Source organism: Triturus cristatus, chromosome 1_2 (genome assembly GCF_964204655.1).
Source record: "Triturus cristatus chromosome 1_2, aTriCri1.1, whole genome shotgun sequence".
Lineage (NCBI taxonomy): Eukaryota > Metazoa > Chordata > Amphibia > Caudata > Salamandridae > Triturus > Triturus cristatus.
The window spans coordinates 269,700,202-269,720,915 of NC_140580.1; the positions used below are offsets into that span (position 1 = coordinate 269,700,202).

The 20,714-nt window shown below is 51.6% G+C and overlaps 1 long non-coding RNA gene across 1 annotated transcript in view; it reads right to left on the reverse strand.

Annotated features, from left to right (window-relative positions):
- LOC146867148 (uncharacterized) overlaps nt 1-20,360 on the reverse strand; it is a 69,541-nt gene extending 49,181 nt beyond the window's left edge. Inside the window, exon 1 of the long non-coding RNA XR_014961087.1 lies at nt 19,575-20,360. This is a non-coding gene — a long non-coding RNA (uncharacterized LOC146867148). The remainder of the gene's footprint in view (nt 1-19,574) is intronic.
- Between the last annotated feature and the right edge of the window lie 354 nt (nt 20,361-20,714).

Here is a 20,714-nt window from a genome sequence, read left to right on the forward strand (position 1 = left end):
GTAGACATGTACCTTTAGTGGAAACACGGTAGAATCCTGAAAGAGCCCTGGCATCACAAAATGGATGCCACCAGCACAGACACTGGCTGCCCTCCTGCTGCTGACCGAAACTCACAGTGGAGGAGGCCCAACAATAAGCATCCTGTCACAGGGAGGTGTAACCACCTTCCAGACAGGATTTAGTGTATTGGGGCTGGGTGGGTGCACTCCTAGAGTGCTTTGAAGTCCTGCACTGGGGGAGCAGTAGGCTCCTCTGTGCATATGCCAGCTCAAACCGGTTCAGGGGCTACCTGCCCCTGCTCTGGCGCGAAACTGGACAAAGGGAAGTGGGTGTAGCCACCCACTCCCCTGACCCTCCCATAGGAGGGGTCATAGAGCTAGTCCCTCCCTTTCTTCTAGTATAAGTTAGGAAACCCTTGCCATTGCAAACTAGATATCCCTGGAGGACGCCCCGAAGAAGAATTCTGGACCTTCGACGTTCCACTACCTCTGGAAGACTGAAGAATCCCTTGGAGTCAAGGAGTGACTCCCCTGCTTGGCAGGCACCAAAACTTTGAATCAACGGTCGCAAACTTTCCCGCTCTCGCTGGAGTCCGAAGTCCCTGCAGCCCCAGAAGTGGATTTCCTGACTTCTCCAAGGCCATCGTGAGTCCCCAGCGTAGTTGAGGCAAGTTGACCCCACGAGTGACGAGGAACAGCAATACCCGGGTACCGTGCACTATTGTCGAGTGCAACCCCTTCACGACGTTTACGAACTTGTGCATTGGACCGCGTATGGTCCAAGCCTCCAGCAGGATTTCCACCGAAGATCAGAGGCCTACCTCGTCCCGAGTGACCGTGGGCTCCTGTGAAGTGAATCCTCACGAGGCGTATTCGCGATCCCTTGCCGGTTGGCTTGTGGGTCCCCTGAAGACTTTTCTGCAGAACCAAAGGGCTCCTCTGGTTGCTCCAGACCTGCCCTGACTTACCCTCGCTGGGTGAGTCCCTCAGACCTTGCTGGTTTGCACCGCTGACTTTTTACACTTTCCACAAGACTTGCTGTTACCAAGGCTTGTTGGCTCCAATTTGGTCGCTGACACCGCAGTAAGCTACAAACTTTGTGGGACACGCCGAATCCAGCTCCTAGTCATCGTCGACACCTCCTGGACCTCTTGGCTGAAGAGTCAAGACACCCGTGATCACCTGAAATCAGCCGACTACTGTGGGCATCCAGCTTCCTGGCCACAGGTCACTGGCAAGTGACTTTGAACACTGTCTCCTCTGCTTTCAGGTCTTCTTTCTTCTGAATCCAGCCTTGGATTCTACCGGACACTTCTTCAGTCTTCACAAGCAGCAAGTCTTCTTTGGCTCCTATTGAAAACGATGCCGCGACCCGACACCAAAAGACACCTATGCACCCGGCTTCCCTGGGTGAGGTAACTCCAGGACTACGGTGCTCCTGTGTGTGTTGGCTCTAGAACTACTTACCCTGTAAGTGACTTGCTTGTAGACTCTCCCGAAGTATCCTAAAACTTTAAAATTCCAACCGCGACTTGCTCCATTGAAGTCTATTGGGATCCGCGGCTGTGTTCTCACACTGCATGCGTCTCCCGTGGGTCCTTTACTTACCTGCCTTGGGTGGATTAGTGAGGCCCCAGCACTTCTGAAGGCCCTAGGCCTTGTCCCTTCTCAAGTCAATATTCCTAAACCTCTTTTTTAGTATATGGTATGGTACGCCCCTAGGGCCCCAGTCATATTTGTGCTTAACTTGTTGTGAAACGTTGATTTGTGCATATGTTCCTGACTTCTAATCTCATAAAGAGATTAGTAGAGTGTGTCTAGTAATAAATACATATATATTTTATATATATATATATACCTGTGTGGTGTCCTTTCATTTGGTAATTCAAGAGATTATAAGGTAAAACAAGCTGCTTTACATTCCTCTGAGACTTAGCCTGAAGGCTGCTCTCCACGGCTACCACTAGGATAGCTTTCTTTAAAAGGTTGCCTTAAACCTATCTACCATAAGAGTCGAATTGTACTGGTGCAAGGTGTCGACTAGAACTAGTGAACAACATATACCAGGCCAACTTCTCACACTTTATTTACATTATATTTTTTAACCTGACCATTCATATGAGGCTTCCGGGCTTGTGGCACACTTAAGTTTACATTTTACTGTCTTTGAGTCTGCTGATTCTGCATCATATAGCTCTCTTTGGGACACTCAGATGTGTGGGCCAGGGATCCACGGGCCCTGCACTGCCACTCGATTCTCCCTTGCCATCGTGACAAAATACCTTTCTGTAACTCAAGGTGGTGAAATAACATTTTCCCTACGACAGCCACGCGAGAGGTAATGAAGAAATCTGCTTTCCAGATAGGCCGGTGCTTTTCACGGCTCTTTCAGTGGCAGCAGCAGGCTGAGATTGCTGGTGCAGATTAAAAATAATAATATGCGTTTGTCATATAATGCTTAATAGCAGAGGACGAGCCCTTTCTAACCACTGTGGCAGGTGTTGCAGGCTGAGATGGGGGCAGTGGATATAGGTTGAGTAATGCCGGTCCAAGCTGATTTCGACCAACACTAGGTCTGCTTGAAGAAGTTAAGCAGCTTGCACAGCAAATCTCCTGCGTACCACTGCAGAGTGACAATCCAGCTGGCATCCATCGGCAACACCAGGATAGTAACCAGCAGGTCTGTCATGGTCAGGCTAAGGATCAGTATGCAAATATGCGACTTAGAGCGCTTCCTCTGGACACTACATAGCACCGCAGTATTACTGAAAGCTGCAGCCAGGAAGAAGCAGCAAGTGATGGACAAGCAGATTTTGGCAGCAGAAGGGAAGGTAGGCTCTATCCAGGGGGCTGTGGCGAGCTGGTGAATGATGGAACACTGTCGATCTGGGGAGTGAGGTTTGTGTGGTTGGTGACATATGGCACATCACTCATGATCCAAAAAACAAACATGAATACCATTTTTATAAGATAGAAGATCTGATGTCCATTGGCAAATAAAGGCTAATACATTATCATGTCTACTAAGTAGTATTTGTATTTGTGTATTCATATATCAAATAAACTCACGGGTATCCTATACCACCTGTAAAATGCACAAATACATGAATATTGATATCCTATATTGGTCACTCTTTATTCTACTATGTCAAGTACATTTTCTTGTTTGATCGTATTTGAAAAAATAGAATTATTCATGAAATAATTTAACAGGCAAAGAGAGCTTTGCTAAAACCCACCAGTATGCCTGCACATTGAACACATGAATTTGTGAAGTATGTGTGCTCCTGGCTCTGGGCTGCTCCGAGAGCGCTGTTTGCAGGTCTAGATGTTACCGTAAGAGGAATCAAAGGCTGAAAGACATGGCGCATGGTTCGTGGTAAGTGAGGGCAGGCTAACACCTGACATGAGGGTCTCTTAAACAATTTGGGGTAAAGTGCTGCATAGACTGCTGTTTCTTAAAAAACACACACTTTGATATATTTCAAGAGAAGGGCCAGATACATCGTTTGCTCCACAGTAGCGCTTTGCTATTCGAAAGTGATTATTTGTCGATCTACATGTGGCAAATTTTATCACCTAATGTAAAAAACAATTGTTCAGAGTTTGTGGGGGGTGGAGGCTACGTGTTTTTAAATTGCATTAAACATTGGTATATAAAGTACTCTAAGGGAGCATTCTACAGAGGGGATAAGGTACTGAAAGGGCTGTTGTGTGGTGTCCACTGGCGATATGTGAAATGTTGCGCCTTTTCATTGTCACCTTTGTACTCCTAGGTGTGGCCATTGGCTTATCGTGCATAATATATGGTGCTGATTACAAAAATGCCAAAGAGTACCCCCAAAGCCTCCTTGTGGCGGTCCAGCACACTTGCTAGGGTTGCTTGCCACTGGGTTTTCACCCTGAGCTTTTACGCCCACCACTTTCAAATCTCACCAGTCACCACTGGTAAAAGACAATATATCTGGCCAATATATCTGGCCTTGTCGATGGAAAATTTGCATAACCTCCTCCAGGCACCTCTCTCATAGGAAGAATTTTTCTTCCTGATTTTTCCTCCTCCTCCTTAAACATTGGATACATTGGCATAACTATTTTCTTTGTTTCCTTCTTTTTAGCCCATCTACCTTCCTATTTTTCAACTCACTCCATTTTCTGAGTGTTATCAACAATTCCTTAATCTGTGGTCTTTTCCCTGAAGGTTTCATGTTCTCGAGGTCTCTTTCACCAAAATCTAATCGGGTTTTCTGTAATTACTTTGATTTTTGTATGTCCACCCCGCATTTCTGTGCTAATTCTACTAATTTATCGTAGATAGTTCTAGCTTATCGAGTAATATCCTTACACACAAATAAAAATGTGTCACTTCGATAGTGAATAACTCTGCCAGGACTGATAGTACCTAAAACCATTTCCGCCAATTCCACTTTAAGCTTGGCTATAGCAAGTGATTTTTCATTTGACTTTCTCTACACAGTGTTTCCTTGAACATCCGTATCTTTATCAAATGTAGATGGTGCTATCTCTCTAATCCAATAATCAAGTTCTAGTAGGGTAGGGCCTATCTGTCTTTCTGAAATATCTCCTTGTGGCCCTCCACTTGCTCCCTCCAAACACGGTGTATTATGTGTACCTATTTGTAAGGTTCTCCCTGTCAAAGCTTAAGTTCCTCTACTATGGGTTTTTATTGTTCCTTCAGCTAAATCTGGTACTGGGGTCGTTCGCATTTGATTAATTGATATGCTTGGATAAACTGCATCTGCACTAGATCCTATTCCATTTCCTCGAAGGGAATTGTCAGAATTTGAAATGATCAAACTTGGGTTAATTTGTTCTGCACTCAGTCTACGAGGAATAGTATTTGTCCCTCCCATCCCAGTGGGGATGTTCAATGAATGTACCTGTCGTTCTCCATTACCTGATTGATAGAGTGGAACTACAGGTCCTATGGTCACTGGGACTGAAAGAGCATCAGGAGCATTTAGCATCATAGGATTATTATGTTCTGCTCCTCTGGGTGTCTGTTCTCCAGTTAAGAAAGGATTATGCAGACTTGAATTTGTGGGCATCAAGGGTGCATCTGGTAAGATTCTTATAAAAGGACTTGGCCTAACTTGAGGTTGATCCTCACTAGTCAATGCTAATGTCTGAGAGTCCTCAAGATGGTTTTTGTTCTCCTTACATTTCTCTCCTTCACCCTTCTCTGCAACTAATACAGGATACATTTGAGTTACTTCTGCGATATCTGTCCTCTATGCTTCCTGTTGGGTAGTCCATCTAGCTTCAACGTACCTATTTAAGGTGTTTTTATATCTTACCCGATATTTGTTTCCCTTTCTGGTGGGCAACATGTTCCCATTCTCCTGGAGCCTCAAACTGCACATGACTTGGTGGGGGGTTAATATCATACAACTGTCTCCTCAAATTTTCAAGAATTTGTATGTTAAAGGTTCCATATTGTGGGAAAGCTAAAGGTCCATCTTCCTCTGTATACTTCATCCAATTATCCAACCATGTGCACGTATGATAGCCCAGGTGGTATTGGAACCCCTTCTCTAGTGGGCACGGGCACATCGCCCTGTATTGTTTTTTAAATATATTTTTCAGAATTTTCATTATTCAAAATTAATTTCTCAAGTGCCTTTTACAAATAACTCTCCCTTAGCAATTCTAGGAAATACTTCCTTGTTTCGTCCTAACAACCAATTCCAGCGTGACTCTTTATGACGTTGGCAACCTATGCCAGCACGGTTTCACACAATCCAACCAATCACAGCGCAACACTTACATGTGATTTAACTCCCTGCAGCAGCTACCCCTCCTTTACATTTCAGCTTGTACGTCTCCAACAAATATTATTGAAACAAAAATGTTACCACAAAGTGTTACAAAGCAACAGTAGAAGAAAAAAGCTCTCAAATAAAACTGTTATATACTCCACTAAAAAGAAATTATAGGCTTTCACTCACTCAAAAAGTATCATTCGAGCACACTTTCCAAGCGAAATCTCGACCAGCATGACTTCACTTATATCTTTATGATTATTCTCTGTGCACTGACAAAAAGCCCTAACTATTGTAACTTCTTACTCTCACAAAAGGTTTGCTTCTCTAGTGGTACTGCTGATGATGTCTCATGTACCGCACCTTCAAAATCTTAGCAGACAATGTTACTCAGCGTATGCCGCACTGAGACCACCCTTAGGTGTATATCCTGGGATCTTAGGCAACTTCGGACCTGATAACAACTTCAACTCGGGCAACAGGAAAGATTTTACTCAAGCATAAGCTCAAACACTTTAAGCAACAGCAGTCCGCAAACCCTATTAATACTCACATAACTGCTTCGTCGCCTTGTCGTTTTCTTCAGGACTGGCACTTGGTCAATCTTTACTGAACTTGGGCTTTGGGTGAATCTATAGTGACCTCAATATTCATCCCCTTTATATCCTAGCTTTGTCAGACATTAACCATCCTACGCACTATAAGAAAAACTGATGAAGTGGTTTACTGGGCCCAAATGCTGTATAACTCTCATAGCTATGTATTGTTAACCTCTCGCTCCCATTACACACAGTTGGTCCTCCGATGAATCTTGTTCTGTGCTGAAAGGGGGTGGATGTTCGGAGGATCAACAGTTATTCAATGAGAAGCAGGAAAAAGATAACTCTATCTTCAAATCAATTTAATTTCAATCAGATAATATTTTCAATGACTATATGAACCCAAAACCAAATGAATTATTGTTAGAACTGGGATCTCCAGTTGGCCGGGGTAGAACTCCAGAAGGGCTGGCGCGCCCTCCGTGCACAGCGGCTGGAAGCACCAAGGACGGAAGCATTCTCGGCCGATACCAGCCTCGCCCTTCTCCTCAGGTAAAAGTCCAGCGCTGTATGTTAAGTTGCCTGGCTGGGGGTTGCCTGGGGCGGGCTGTGGGGCCACCTACCCTCGGTGGGACTGCCGGAGGCTGTATAGTGCGACATCCCGGGAGTGGGGCAGTGCCCAGGAGAGCCTGACTTTCCTTCCTGGCCGCATTCTGAATTGAACCATAGCAGGTCTAATTTTGGTGCCGGTTTGACTCCCTTGGCTCCCGTAACCGGACTGTGAGCATGGCAGGGGATCATTAATGCGGAAGTTTAACCCCTGTGGCACCAGGAGCATTTTCCTGGAATCGGTGGCTGGAACCCATTTCAGGTAGCATTAGTACTGACCGGCCCTGTGCTCACTTCTCTTTCAGAACCTTAAATCGAGATTGAACTGGTGATTGTTGTAAACTGTGGCCTTTACCAAAGACCCACCTGCTTTGTACTTTTATTGTTATACCGCCCAATGAGAGGCTTGAGTTTCGGTGCACTTCATTAACCATAATCCCATCGGAGCCGGACTGGTATTTGCCAAGGGATTACAGCGCCTACATGAATAGATGTTACCGGAACCTTCCCAGAGGAAGCCCCTTTTGAAAGTACTACCTCTGGGAACCTTGTGTTGTGGAAGTGGGTTTTTGCTGTTCCTCATTTGATAGAAATAAGATAAAGATATCTAAATTTTTACATACAACTGGAGTGGTGTCTCTTTTGTGTGTGCTTCCCTGTGTTAATGTTGGTGTGGTTGCACAATGCCTTTACACACTGCCTCCTGTGTCTTGCTTACCTGCTCTGCGCCAACTACCCTGTCGGAAGTGGTGGTCCCTACTTGGACTAGGGTGCATATCCCGGCCAACTGGAGACCCCGGTTCTAACATTGGTGTTCAGCGGTGGGATTAGGACTTGTGCTTGTGTAGCACCATACAGTGACTCAGTGGGCGTCACAATCCTACACCTGACACAACTTGAACTTTACATTCTCCCTGACTGGTGATCGCAAGTGCTATTTTTCAAAGCCCTGCGTGCCTAAGCCCCTTTGATTTTCCCTGCGAACGTCTGAGGTCCTACCTAGCAAGATGGAATTTGAGCTGGCCAACCTGGAAACGTACACAGTGGTGCAACTTAAGGATTTTTGCCAGGAGAAAGGGGTGTTCTTCAAGCGAGGCACCAAGAGGGAATAGCTTCAAAAATCCTTGAGAGAGAGGAGGCGTGGCCAGGCGCCTTGGGAAATGGCCGCTTGATCCCGGAGCTCCGCCGGGGCCGTTGGTGTTCCGCGCAATCCGGCCATAATCCGCACGGAGGGGAGCGACCTGAGCTTCCCCCCGGATCCCCTCGACCTGGTGCCCCAGAGAGCTGCTCGGCGACCTCCGGGGAGACCCACACCGCCCGGGAGATAGGACGGGGCGGGCAGCGGTGGCGGAGCGCCTCGGCACCGGAGCTCCGCGACGGCTGCGGGCGCAACCCGAGGTCCCGGCTCGTGGCCTGCTTGGTGGCCTGCGCGGAGGAGCGCCGGCCCGGAGGGACGCGGTCACGTGTGCGGCGCTGGATCGCCCCTGGATCCGGGCGCCTGTCGCCGAGGCCAGCGACCAACAGACCCCCGAGGGAGGGACGCGACACCGCGATCGAGGCTGGTGCGGAGTGACTCCCTGGCCGGGAGAGGGCGCCATCTGCAGCCGCAGGAGCGGGGTGACGGGGTCCGGCCCGGGCTGTTTGCCGAGGACTACCCAACACAGACGACAGGTGGGGACCGCCGATCGCGGCTGGGGACAGCCTGCCGCCTAGAAGCCGGGGAGTGGGGCGTCGCGGCCCGCGCCCGATCGCGAGCCTGTCTGAGTGCGCCGGAGGCTTCCTTCCACATTGGGCCTTGAGAGAGAGGGCGCTGGTGCGGGCCAGGGAGCGCTTGGTGGAGCGGCGGGCGGAAGAACCCGGGGCACCCGGACCATCATGAGGCCCAAGGGCGGCGCCGCGACCCAGGCCAACAAGCTCGACCAGTACACGGTGACCAGGGCGCCGCCCCAGACAGATGGGGCTACGAAGGAGGCTGCAGGCCCGGCGGAACCGTCCTTGCAGTCCATAATGGCCGTGATTCAAACCCTGGGCACAACCCTTGAAACGAAGATGGACAAAATCACTATTGAAGTGAACCGGCTCCGAGCCGACCTTGAGAAAACAGCGGACCGCTCCAAAGCCAATGAAGTCGATATCAAGGCACTGCAGGACTCGGAGAAGAGGCTCGAGGGTCGGGTAAACGAGCTAGTGCACCAGCACCGCCTGATGGCCCTGCGGCTGGACGATCAGGAAGGTAGGGCCCGAAGAAGTAATATCCGCGTCGTTGGTGTGGCGGAAGGGCTTGAAGGGGACTGCATGGAGCTCTTTCTAGAGGACCTGATCCTCAGGCACCTGAAACCCAAGCGTCTCTCTAAGTTCTTCACAATCGAGAGGGCGCATAGAGCCCCCATCCCACGACCCAAACCTGGGGCTATGCCACGGACGATCATAGCGAAAATCCTGAACTTTCGTGACCGGGACGCAATCCTCCAGGCGGCGAGACAACAGGGTGATCTAAAGTACGAAGGGGCGACGGTCCGATTCTTTCCTGACTTCACGCTCCAGGTCCAGCGGGAAAGGCGCTCCTTCCAGGGGGTCAAGGCGGCGTTGCGAGATCGTGGGATCAAATACATGATGTTCTTCCCCGCCAAACTGAAAATTATAGCTGGTGGCCGTTCCCTTTTTTTCAACTCGCCGGAGGCTGTACAGGAGTGGCTGGATGCCGGAGAGGCGGCTCAGGGTTCCCGGCGTGACAATGAGCGGTGGCGCGGCACGGGCCCTCCCGCCACGGAGAGAGAGTCGGCGGCAGGACGCCCAGAGGGTGGTGAGCTGAATCAGCGGTCCTGGCGCTCCAGGTCGAACAGTCCCCGTTGGGACTCGCCGGGAGACGGAACGCCGCGTCGAAGCCACGAGAGCTGACACCATGAAGGCATCGAACAGTAATGTATAACACATGTGCCGTCACTCTGTGACTGGGTGGCCCTGGGGCGCTATGGTTGCAAGTCCTTTGGCGGCTAGCTCCAGTTTTCATTTGGCACCAGGCCTTGGGGACTGCACGAACTGGGACACCGCGGACGGGCGGCCAGGAGGGGGCTGGCCCACGAACTTCCCAAGTACAGTTTCTCGGTGGGTTCACCGGGGCAGGGTTGGGCGACAGGCGCTCTGCTAATTGGGGTGGTGGGTAGTTCGGAACCCACGGAGCAGGGGGCAGGGAGGGGGGGTTTGTTTTTGCAGGAGGGGGTAGGGATGTTGGGGTTAGACACGGGAGGGAGGGGGTGGCCTGACTGGTATATTAGCTTTGTTGTACACTACCTGTCTAGCCATGGTGGGGTGGGACCCAGGGAGGGGGGGGGGGGGGGGGGAGTTGGGGAATTGGTACGGTCACACGAATCTTGTCGACACATATGATTCCGGGGTGGTGGGACTTGGCACCCTGATGAGACGACGGGAGAGTGCTTACAGAGCCGCGGGAAATAGTACAACAGTTTGCTGATCACTATCAGCAGGTCTATAGGCGGGAATCGGACCGGCCAGAGGAGGACTCTATGGACCTCCTTGTCGACATACGCATGCCCACTCTCTCGGACACAGACCGGGAAGCTTTGGATAGCCCACTCACTGAGGCTGAGCTACAGCGGGCGATTGGGGACCTCCGCCCGGGTAAGGCGCTCGGCCCAAACGGAATTCCCATAGAGCTCTACAAGCTCCAGCCAGACGTCACTAGTAAACACCTTAAGCCCATGTTCGACCGCAGCAGGGAGGTGGGGCTGCTGCCCCGGGATCAGCGCATAGCGACCATAGTAGCACTCCCGAAAGAGGGGAAACCTAAAGACCTATGTGCCTCCTACAGGCCCATTTCGCTCCTAAATGCGGAACCCAAAATACTGGCGAAAACGTTGGCCAATAGGCTTAAGCCGGTGCTAGCCTCATTAATACACCCCGACCAATCGGGGTTCATGCCTCGCCGCAACACGGCCCTCAATATCAGGAGACTCCATGGGGTGCTAGGGCAACGCCATAGGCTGCAGGAGGATGCGGTGATGGTCTCATTGGACGCCACCATGGCCTTCGACACCTTGGAATGGCCGTATATGTTCGCAGTCTTACGCAAGTTGGGCTTTGGACCTCGCTTCATCGAGTGGGTGCGCTTAATGTACGCAGAACCCCTGGCACAGGTGCTGGTAAACAACAAGGTGTCTGCAGTCTTCACGCTGGCCAGAGGGACTCGACAGGGCTGCCCCCTTTCGCCACTTCTTTTCGCCCTCTCCCTGGAGCCGCTTGCGGCCTGGATAAGACAGGTTGCCACCGTGCAGGGCATAGCGTGGGCGGAGGGGTGGGAGGATAAAATATCGCTGTATGCTGATGACATACTTCTTTACCTCTCTAAGCCGCGTGGATCCCTGATCGCAGCGCTGGACATACTGGCCAGTTTTGGTCGCAACTCTGGGTTCCGAGTCAACTGGGCTAAATCGCATCTCTACGTCCTGCACGGGGAACCTCCCAGACTCCCTGCCACTTGTCCTATTCGGGTGGCGAAGGACGGGTTTAAGTATCTCGGAGTGTATATCACCGTTAATAAGGCCCTGCTATATGAGCACAACCTCAAACCGCCGCTTCTCCGGCTCCAAAGGGAGGCGAAGTCCTGGCAGAACCTCCCACTGTCCTTGCTGGGCCGTGCAGCGCTATTTAAGATGTTATCGCTCCCGCGATTCCTCTACGCGCTGCAAAACTACCCTGACCTGGTTCCGAACAGTTACTTTCTGGCGATCGAGACCGCGGTACGCACCCTCCTCTGGGCCGGGATGCCCCGTATCTCGCTGGCTAAGCTCACGCTGGGGTGGTACGATGGTGGAATTGCTCTCCCCGACGTCCGTAAATACTACTGGGCGGCTCACCTGTCCGCGATTAACCAAGGGACATACGGGGACGGGAACGACCCAGCATATGGTATGGATAGATGGTTGCTTCCCGGTGGGAATTATGAAATAGCACTCTACTCTAAAAGAGGGGCGCGCGGACTCACCGGTCCGACGCTCCACTCGGTGCAGATATGGCACATCGCCCAGAAGAAGCTCGGTTGGTCCGGCGTCCTCACGATGGCCACGCCACTTTGGGCCTCCGAGGCACTGGGCAATCTCAGACGCACCAAGGGGTTCCGTAACTGGGACCTGATTGGCATCTCCCAGATCAAAGACATCTGGGGGTCTGCCGGGCTCCGCACGTTCGTCCAAATGCGAGAAGCATACGAGCTGGCGGATACTGAATACTTTAGGTACTTGCAGATAAGTCACTCCCTGCAGGCCAATATCCCACCGGGGGCCAAACTGCCACCTGCCTCCCCCCTCGAAGATAGGTTGCTGGACGGACATCTCGCGGAGCACGCCATCTCCCTCACCTACAAAAAACTTATCAAGAACCCCCAAGATATGCTTCTTCCCCTAAAAGAAAAATGGGTTGCGGAAGGGTTGGAGATAGAGGACGAGGAGTGGCTTTATGCCCTGGCTTCCCCCCGTGAAGTCGCGATATCGGCCCGATTGCGGCTCATTCAACTGAAGATTCTACACAGAGTTTACATCTCTTGCACGAGACTACACATGATGGGGAGGGCGGACACAGCGCGCTGCAGGAGGGGTTGTGGGGACACGGGAACCTTTTTCCACATATTGTGGGGCTGCCCGAAGATTCAGAGGTATTGGAGAAGAGTGGTGCGGTGTATGGAGGAGGTGTGGGAAGTGGAGATTCGCCCGGAGGCTAAAAGGTGCATCCTCAATATATGGGAACCAACCGACCTGCCGCCCAAAAGGAAGGCTCTGGGTCACGCTTGGCCAAATGGTTGCGAAGCGGAACATTGCTAGGCTCTGGGGAAGCGCTGTTCCACCAAAACTATCAGATTGGAACAACGATATGGACTGGTGCATGCTGCAGGAAAGAACTGTGTATGTGGCGAGAGGGTGCCCTCGCAAGTGGGTTGAGGTATGGACCAAGTGGAACGATTTTAGGGGCGGCATTTGCGAACCTCCTGCCATCGCGCAGGAAGAACCCGGAGATGTCTAGTATCCTGCTGTTGCGGTTAGGGTGTTGGGAGGGGGCGGCGGCTGCAGCCCCTAGCCTTGGACACGTGAAATGAGCGTAGTGTTGACCGGTAGTTAAGGGGTGGGAGGGAGGGGGAGTTTGATTGTTTGGCATCTTAATGCACGTTGGGGCGCTCTGCCCATATCTTTGTGGATGTTCTGCAGGACACTAGACCTGCCACATTCTGGTTCCACCTTGGTACACCTGCATCCTTTAACGCCGCCGTACCTCCGGGTTGACGGCATTGGGCTGTGTGATTCGAGACATATGCAAGTATACTTACCGCGGCCGGCCCATAAGGGTTGTAGGCTCTCTGCTGTGTACCTTGATTCTTTGAATAAAGGTTTTAAAAAAAATTAAAATAAAAAAAAATAACCTCAAAAAAAAATAAACTCGTAGAGTCACCGTTAAAAAAAAAAAAAAAAAAAAAAAAAATCCTTGAGAGCATGGGCATTGGCCCACCTGGAAGGAAACGGGGACGAGGGGCGATCAGAGCATGACGCTACAGGAGAGCTTGACCTACCGCCTACAGATAATAGCGACTATTTATTGCCAGGGCCAGGAATACGCTCCAGGGCAGGCAGTAGTGTCTCAGCAAGGAACCTGTCCTCAGAGGAATTGGCAGACAGGAGGGAAGAGAGACAGCTTAAGTTAGAGCTTGCCAGGTTTGAGAAGGAGCGTGAAGAAAATAGGATGGCCATGGAGGAAAGGAAATTGGCCCATGAGCTCAGCCTGAGGGAGCTAGAAATCAGAGCCCTACAAATAAGGCCTAACAGCAACACAAATGGTGGCAGCATACCTCCTGAAGCTTCACGTTTCTATATGCCTAAAGATGTTGTGGCCAGTTTCAATGTGGGAGATGATATTGACAAGTGGTTAGCAACCTATGAGGTGCCTTTAAGAGCCCATGGGGTCCCCAAGAGTTACTGGGGGGTAGCCTATACAGGTACATGCCTCCGGTGGGGAGGGACACACTCCTTACATTAGACAAGGCAGATCAGACCAACTATACTGTAATGAGGGAAGCGTTAGTCAAAATGTTTGGTCTTACCCCTGAAAAGTATAGGCAGAAGTTTAGGAATAGTCACAAACTTCCCACACAGAACTGGGTAGATTTCCTGCATTGCGCTAGTAAAGCATTGGAGGGTTGGGTACGGGGCAGCGTGGTAACTGATTATGAAGGGCTGTATAATTTGTTCTTGAGAGAGCACCTTCTAGAGAAATGTTTTCCAGAGCTGCGCCAACACCTGGTTGACCGCAAGTTGACTGATCCGAGGGAGCTTGCGGAGGAGGCGAACACCTGGGCCAGTTCTAGGGTTTCCAACAAGGGATCTGGGGGGACCCCCAAAACGGTGGACAGGGTTTCAACCAGAAGAAAGAGAGGGGAGATAAAAAGAAGGAGTTCTCCAAAGGCCACCAAAACAGATCGCAAGGGAGATGGTTTGGATCCCAGCCCCAATCTGGCCACCAGAAGCCCACTTATCCTGACAAAGGTCAGCAGCCCAAAACTGTCCGGTGCTATGAGTGTGGTGAAATTGGACACTATAAGGGGGAACCCCAGTGTCAGAAGAGAGCACCACACCCTACGGGAGGCAAAAACCCCGGGGTGGCTAGTGTAGCGCTGGGGGAGGAGCTGTCCTTAGATAATAGGAGTGAGTGGGCAGGGTTGACCCTAGTATCCCTGGGAGACAGATCCATGTGCCCTCAAATACCACCAAGTATAGGCAGTGGGTCACCATCAATGGTCAGGGGGTGGAGGCTCTGAGGGACACAGGTGCCAGCATGACTATGGTAAGGAGTCAGCTGGTGTCCCCGGAGCAAGTTGTGCCCAATGCATTCCACCCAGTTGTGATGGCTGACAACAGGGAGGGCCACTATCCGGTGGCTCAAGTTCCCTTTGAGTGGGGAGGAGTTTCAGGCCTTCTAAGAGTTGCTGTAAGCTCTGCCATGCCAATCAACAGTCTACTGGGGAATGATCTGGAGCACACGGCCTGGAAGGAGGTAGAGCTCAAAGCACATGCAGAGATGCTGTGTTTACCAGAGTGGGCCTGTGCTACCAGACTGTCCATGGCTGCCCGGGAAGGGAGTCTACCAGGGCTGGAGCCTGGAACATTGGCCCAGCCTCCTGCTAACAAGGGAAACGACCGAGGGCATTGGAAACCCGCCCCGGAGAGCACATCTTGTGAGATGGATGGGGCACCTGCTGCAGTCGCACCGGAGTCCACGGAGGGTGACGTTGCTCCCTTGGGAGACTTGCCGACCCCTGTCGAGTGGCAGGTGGAAGAAGGGTCTACCTGGGAGGAGTTTTGTCGGGCACAGAAGGAGTGCCCCACCCTTGAGGACATGCGGCGACAGGCCGCAGCCCAGGCAGCAGGAAGCGTCTCTGGAAACTGCCACATTTACTGGGAGGACAACCTCCTTTACAGTGAGCCCAAGGCTCCTGTGCATTGGTCATCTAGGGCCTTAGTGGTCCCCCAATGCTACAGGGCCTTCCTGTTGGAGTTGGCTCATGAGATCCCCTTGGCGGGACACTTGGGCCAAAACAAAACTTTTACTAGACTAGTCCCACATTTTTATTGGCCCAGGATGAGGATTTCCTCTCATACGTTTTGCAAGACCTGTGTGTCCTGCCAAGCTAGTGGGAAAACAGGGATCAATTTGAAGGCCCCCCTGGATCCACTACCAGTCGTTGGTACCCCCTTTGAAAGGGTGGGCATCGACATTGTCGGCCCTATGGATCCGCCGACCTCTTCTGGTCACCGGTTTATCCTGGTTGTGGTGGACCGCACCACCCGGTACCCAGAGGCTATCCCTCTGAGGACCATCACTGCACCTGCGGTGGCCCGGGCCCTGATGGGAATATTTACCCGTGTGGACTTCCCCAAAGAAGTGGTGTCGGACAGGGGCACCAACTTTATGTCCGCCTATCTGGATGACATAGCCATCTTCAGCGGCAGCTGGGAAGAACATTTGTATCACCTTCGGGAGGTGCTTCAGGACCTGCAGCAGGCGGGCCTGACCATCAAGGCCAGCAAATGCCAGATCGGACAGGGGTCGGTAGTATACCTAGGACACCTGGTGGGCAGGGGTAAGGTGCAGCCTCTACAGGCCAAGATAGAAACCATCCTAGCCTGGGAGCCCCCCAAAACCCAGACTGAGGTCAGGGCTTTCCTAGACCTCACTGGTTACTACCGCCGATTTGTCAAGGGTTATGGCACCATTGTGGCTCCCTTGACTGAGCTAACCTCCAAGAAACAACCTAGGAAAGCGATTTGGACCGAAGCTTGCCAGAAAGCCTTTGATTCCCTCAAGCAGGCCATGTGCACTGCTCCTGTGCTGAGGGCCCCCGACTTCTCTAAAGAGTTCATTGTTCAAACGGGCGCCTCTGAACATGGCATAAGGGCAGTACTTTCGCAACTCAATGAGGAGGGCCTGGACCAACCAGTGGCTTTCATTTTCAGGAGGCTACTCCCCGGGAACAACGGTGGAGTGCAATAGAATGAGAAGCTTTCGCGGTGGTCTGGGCTCTGAAGAAGCTGAGGCCATACCTATTTGGCTCCCACTTCCTAATTCAGACCGACCACAGCCCCTCCGGTGGCTCATGCAAATGAGGGGCGAAAATCCTAAATTGTTGAGGTGATCCATTTCCCTACAGAGTATGGACTTCAGGGTGGAACATCGACCCGGAGTAGACCACGCCAATGCTGACGGTCTCTCTAGGTTCTTCCGCCTTAGTGACGAGAACTCCCAAGAGGGTGGGCAGTTCTCCCCAATTTCGACTGGGGGAGACACGTGTTAGACCTGTCAACCCTGGGGTGGTCTTCCCCTACATTTTTTTGCCCTCTTTGCCTCCCACTGGACCACACATTTTTGTTGGACTTAGGACTCTGGGCCCCTTACCACTGCTAAACAGTGCTGAGGTGCAGGTGCTCTCCCTTAAAAGCATGGTGACACTAGTGTATCAGCCATAGGCCCTGCTACTGCAGTGAGGCCTACCCTCCATCTGCATGCTGATAGTCTGCACGGTCTGGGACTTTTTGCAACTGTAGCCTTCACGGGCCCACCTTTTGTCCCTGTTGACAGACAGGTAGGAAAGAAAGGGAACATCCCAGAGCCTCCTAGATTTTTCCAGAGATTTCCAACCCTGTAGATTCTTCCAGAAAGTGCCGCCCCTCCCGGTCACCCGACCTTAGGGCAGAGGTCTTCAAACTTTTGTCGTCTGAGCCCCCCCATCTATACCTTTTTACACGTCAAGCCCCCCACCACCACCTGACAAAAAAGTTCTGGAAGCTGGTACTCTGAATCATTGATGGCCATTCCCTCCTGCAGAGCCCAAGTCGCAAGGGCAAACGATATTAAATAAAGTGCTTTACTTCCAGTCTTGAGCAGTACCTGGAAACTGGAGTGCTCACAACATTTTGTAATATATTTTTTGCAGTTTTATATAGCGCGAACATGGCCCAAAGGTATTGGAGCATAATTTACATTACACAAGCACACATTTATTTTTGTAACCACAGGGCGATAAAGTGATTTTCCCAGAATCACAGGATGTTGAGCAGACACCAAGAATTGAACCTGGTTCCCCAGTTCCACAGTCATTAGCTCTGGCTGTTGCGCCATATCCTTGCCCTCGACAAGATATCAGAACAAGCATTGGCAAAGTCAATAGGTCTCGGCAATCAGGTGGCTATAGGTGATGGCAATGTAAGTGCATTTGTGTATCAGGGGGTGTTTTTATTGATATACACACATGCATTACCACTGATTGCTGAGACCTATTGACTTTGCCAATGCTTGTTTTAGAAACAGCAAACGTGTCTGGAGTTGTTCTCACTAAAGGCAGGTCCCTTTTGGAGGGGGAAGTAATGGCCTTTTCAGCACAGAGATGTGAGGGCTTGAAGACACAGGTGTCTGTGTCTTTGAGCCCTCACACATGCACATCTGAACATGTGTGTGAACCTCGTGTCTATTTTTGCTTTAGGCATTTGGGTAGTCACTGAAGCTAAAAAATAAGCATGGTCAGTTTCTATTTTTTTATTTAACGCTGACCTCTATGGAGAAACTAATATGCTGGCTCTCAAGCTACCTCCAGTTGTTCCCCCGACCTAGTCCAGGTGTCATGCAGGGGTTGATGGTGAGGAGCTCTGCCCCCTTGGACTCCTGCAAGGGGGCAGCAAAGATTTGTTTGTCCGCCACAGTTGGCGATTCGGTGCACCAAGCGTTTTTGACAGCTGTAATGAATCTAGCAGCTTTAGAATTATTTAAATTGTATTGTAGTGTTATAATTGCATTTATATAGCTCTTACTACCGAGGCGTTTAAGCACTTGTCTTCACACCTTGAGTAGCCCATAAGGGGCTCCTAAAATATACGTGCATGCATTGATCTGTTCCTGAGACATATGGTGCATAGTGTTCATGAGACCCATGTATCTAGTTTGTGTCCTACCCTATGAAAGAAGTTTTAGGGTAGGAGAGGCACACAAAGGTGATAGCCAGCTAGGCTGTTGAGGCAGGAGTAATAAATAGAAAGCATGCCCCAGGCTCCACTAACTTGTGGTTCATTTTAACCCCTTCCATGCTCATGACGGAACCGTTCCGTCATGGCCCCGCCCGCGCTCGAACCCTTCAGCACCGCGGGGGAATCCGCGCAGTGCTGAAGGGGTTAAAAACAAATACCCCAGCAGTAGGCACCCACATAGAATTCTGACACCTCCGCCGCCCCTGTGAATAAATATACCTTAAGCGACGTCAGTATTAAATAAGGAGAGCAGTGGGTTTCCAAGATTCGCATTTGCCATTTCCTTGTAATAACTGATGGTCACAATGGCTCTGCATCCGAAGTCTGCCTTGCCTTCAAATGTAAGAAATAGGCAGAGTGGGGGCCCAGGGGGTACTGGAACCAGACAACAAGCTGGTAGCCAGTTTACAACAGTATGTTAATATGCAGATGGTCTTTAAAGACCTGTGAAAAACTCGGTTGTGTCGGAGATAAGACTCCAGACACTGCCCAGCCGAGCCCCCAGCACCGGCTGAGACACAGAACCGCAGGGGCTGAAGCCCTTTCAGCCTAATAAGCGTTGCTCGCCTGAAGCAACAATGAAAGGTGAAGTGGTAGAGTGCGCGCCTCCCCCTGAGGGGATGCTGCGCCCCCCCAGGGGGGCGCGCCTCACAGTTTGAATACCTAGGCCTTAGGGTATAATAAGGAGGGTTCTGGCCACACATCTCTGTTATACTGCTGGACCAGAATAACTCTGCAGGAGTGGAGATTGTGGTGCCAGGAGGATTGCCACACTGTTGAGGCTGACTGCTCTTAGGATCTGCTGCCCCAACGTGCTGAGCTGCCCTACTGACTGCTCATCTTGCCCTGCGAGGGAGACTGAGGTAACATCTCCAGAGTGTCTCCATAACCTGCTGTGAACTGTTCCCCCTGCCTAGTGGGGACTTCCTAGGGCACCAACGTGTGATCATAGCTATGACTGCCTCTGCAACGCAAACTGTTGTCCGCATCACCGGCTGCCAGCCTGGGCCCCCAACTGTGCTGTGCTCTAAAAGCGCTGTGGGAAGAATCACTGATTACCTTGAACTCACCGCTGCTGCCTGGGGATTGTAACTGATCTGGAACGTGCTGTGAGCCAGACATCACCGCCGCTGCCCGGGATCCCAAATGCTGCGCGCGGTGCTATGGACTGGAAGCACTGAGAGCCTGGAGTCACCGCTACCGGCCCGGGCGGAGAGCGCCTCTGAAAGCGGCCCATAGTGCGGTGTAGCGCTGGCAAGTATCTGAAGTACTGGAGGCCGTGACGTCATCGCCGCCGTCTGGGGCCGGTGTGCGCTGTGCCGCGTTAGTGCTGTGGTTGGGAGGTGCTGGTGCCCCAGTGATCACCACCACAGGCAGGGCCCTCCAACCGCATGGTAAAGCGGAGTTCTGCCTGCCCAACATCACCGCTGCAGCCCGGGTGCCTGGAAGCCCTGGGTGCGTCATTGCAGGCAAGCCGGGGAAGCCGCGCTGGGATTGGCTCCCGCGCCGGGTGTTGCCTAACACCCATGGAGCTTGTCCTGAGGCCCGGCTGGGGAAGAACTCCGGAAGGGATGGCCCACCCTCCGTGCACCGCTGCGGGATGCACCAAGGACGGAAGCATTCTCGGCCGGTACCAGCCTCGCCTTTCTCCCCAGGTAAAAGTCCAGCGCTATGTGTTGAGTTGGCTGGCTGGGTGTTGCCTGGGGCATGACTTTCCTTCCCGGCCGCATTCTGAATTAAACGACAGCGGGACTAATTTTGGTGCTGGTTTGACTCCCTTGGCTGCCGTGACCTGACTGTGAGCATGGCAGGGGATCATTAATGCGGATGTTTAACCCCTGTGGCCCAGAAACATTTTCCTGGAATCGGTGGCTGGAACCCATTTTAGGGAGCACTAGTACTGACCGGCCCTGTGCTCACTTCTCTTTCATAGCCTTAAATCGAGATTGAACTGGTGATTGTTGTAAACTGTGGCCTTTACCAAAGACCCACCTGCTTTGCATTTTTATGGTTATACCGCCCAATGAGAGGCTTTAGTTTCGGTGCACTTCATTAACAGGGCCGGACTGGGAACCAAAACCGGGCCTGGCAAAGTGCTCGGCTGCGCCCCTCCCCATTGGGGGTGCGGCCGAGCTCTTTGCCAGGCCCGGTTTTCGGCAGATTTTGTTACAGGGCCGATTTTGCCCGGTGCCCGCTACGGCCAGTCCGGC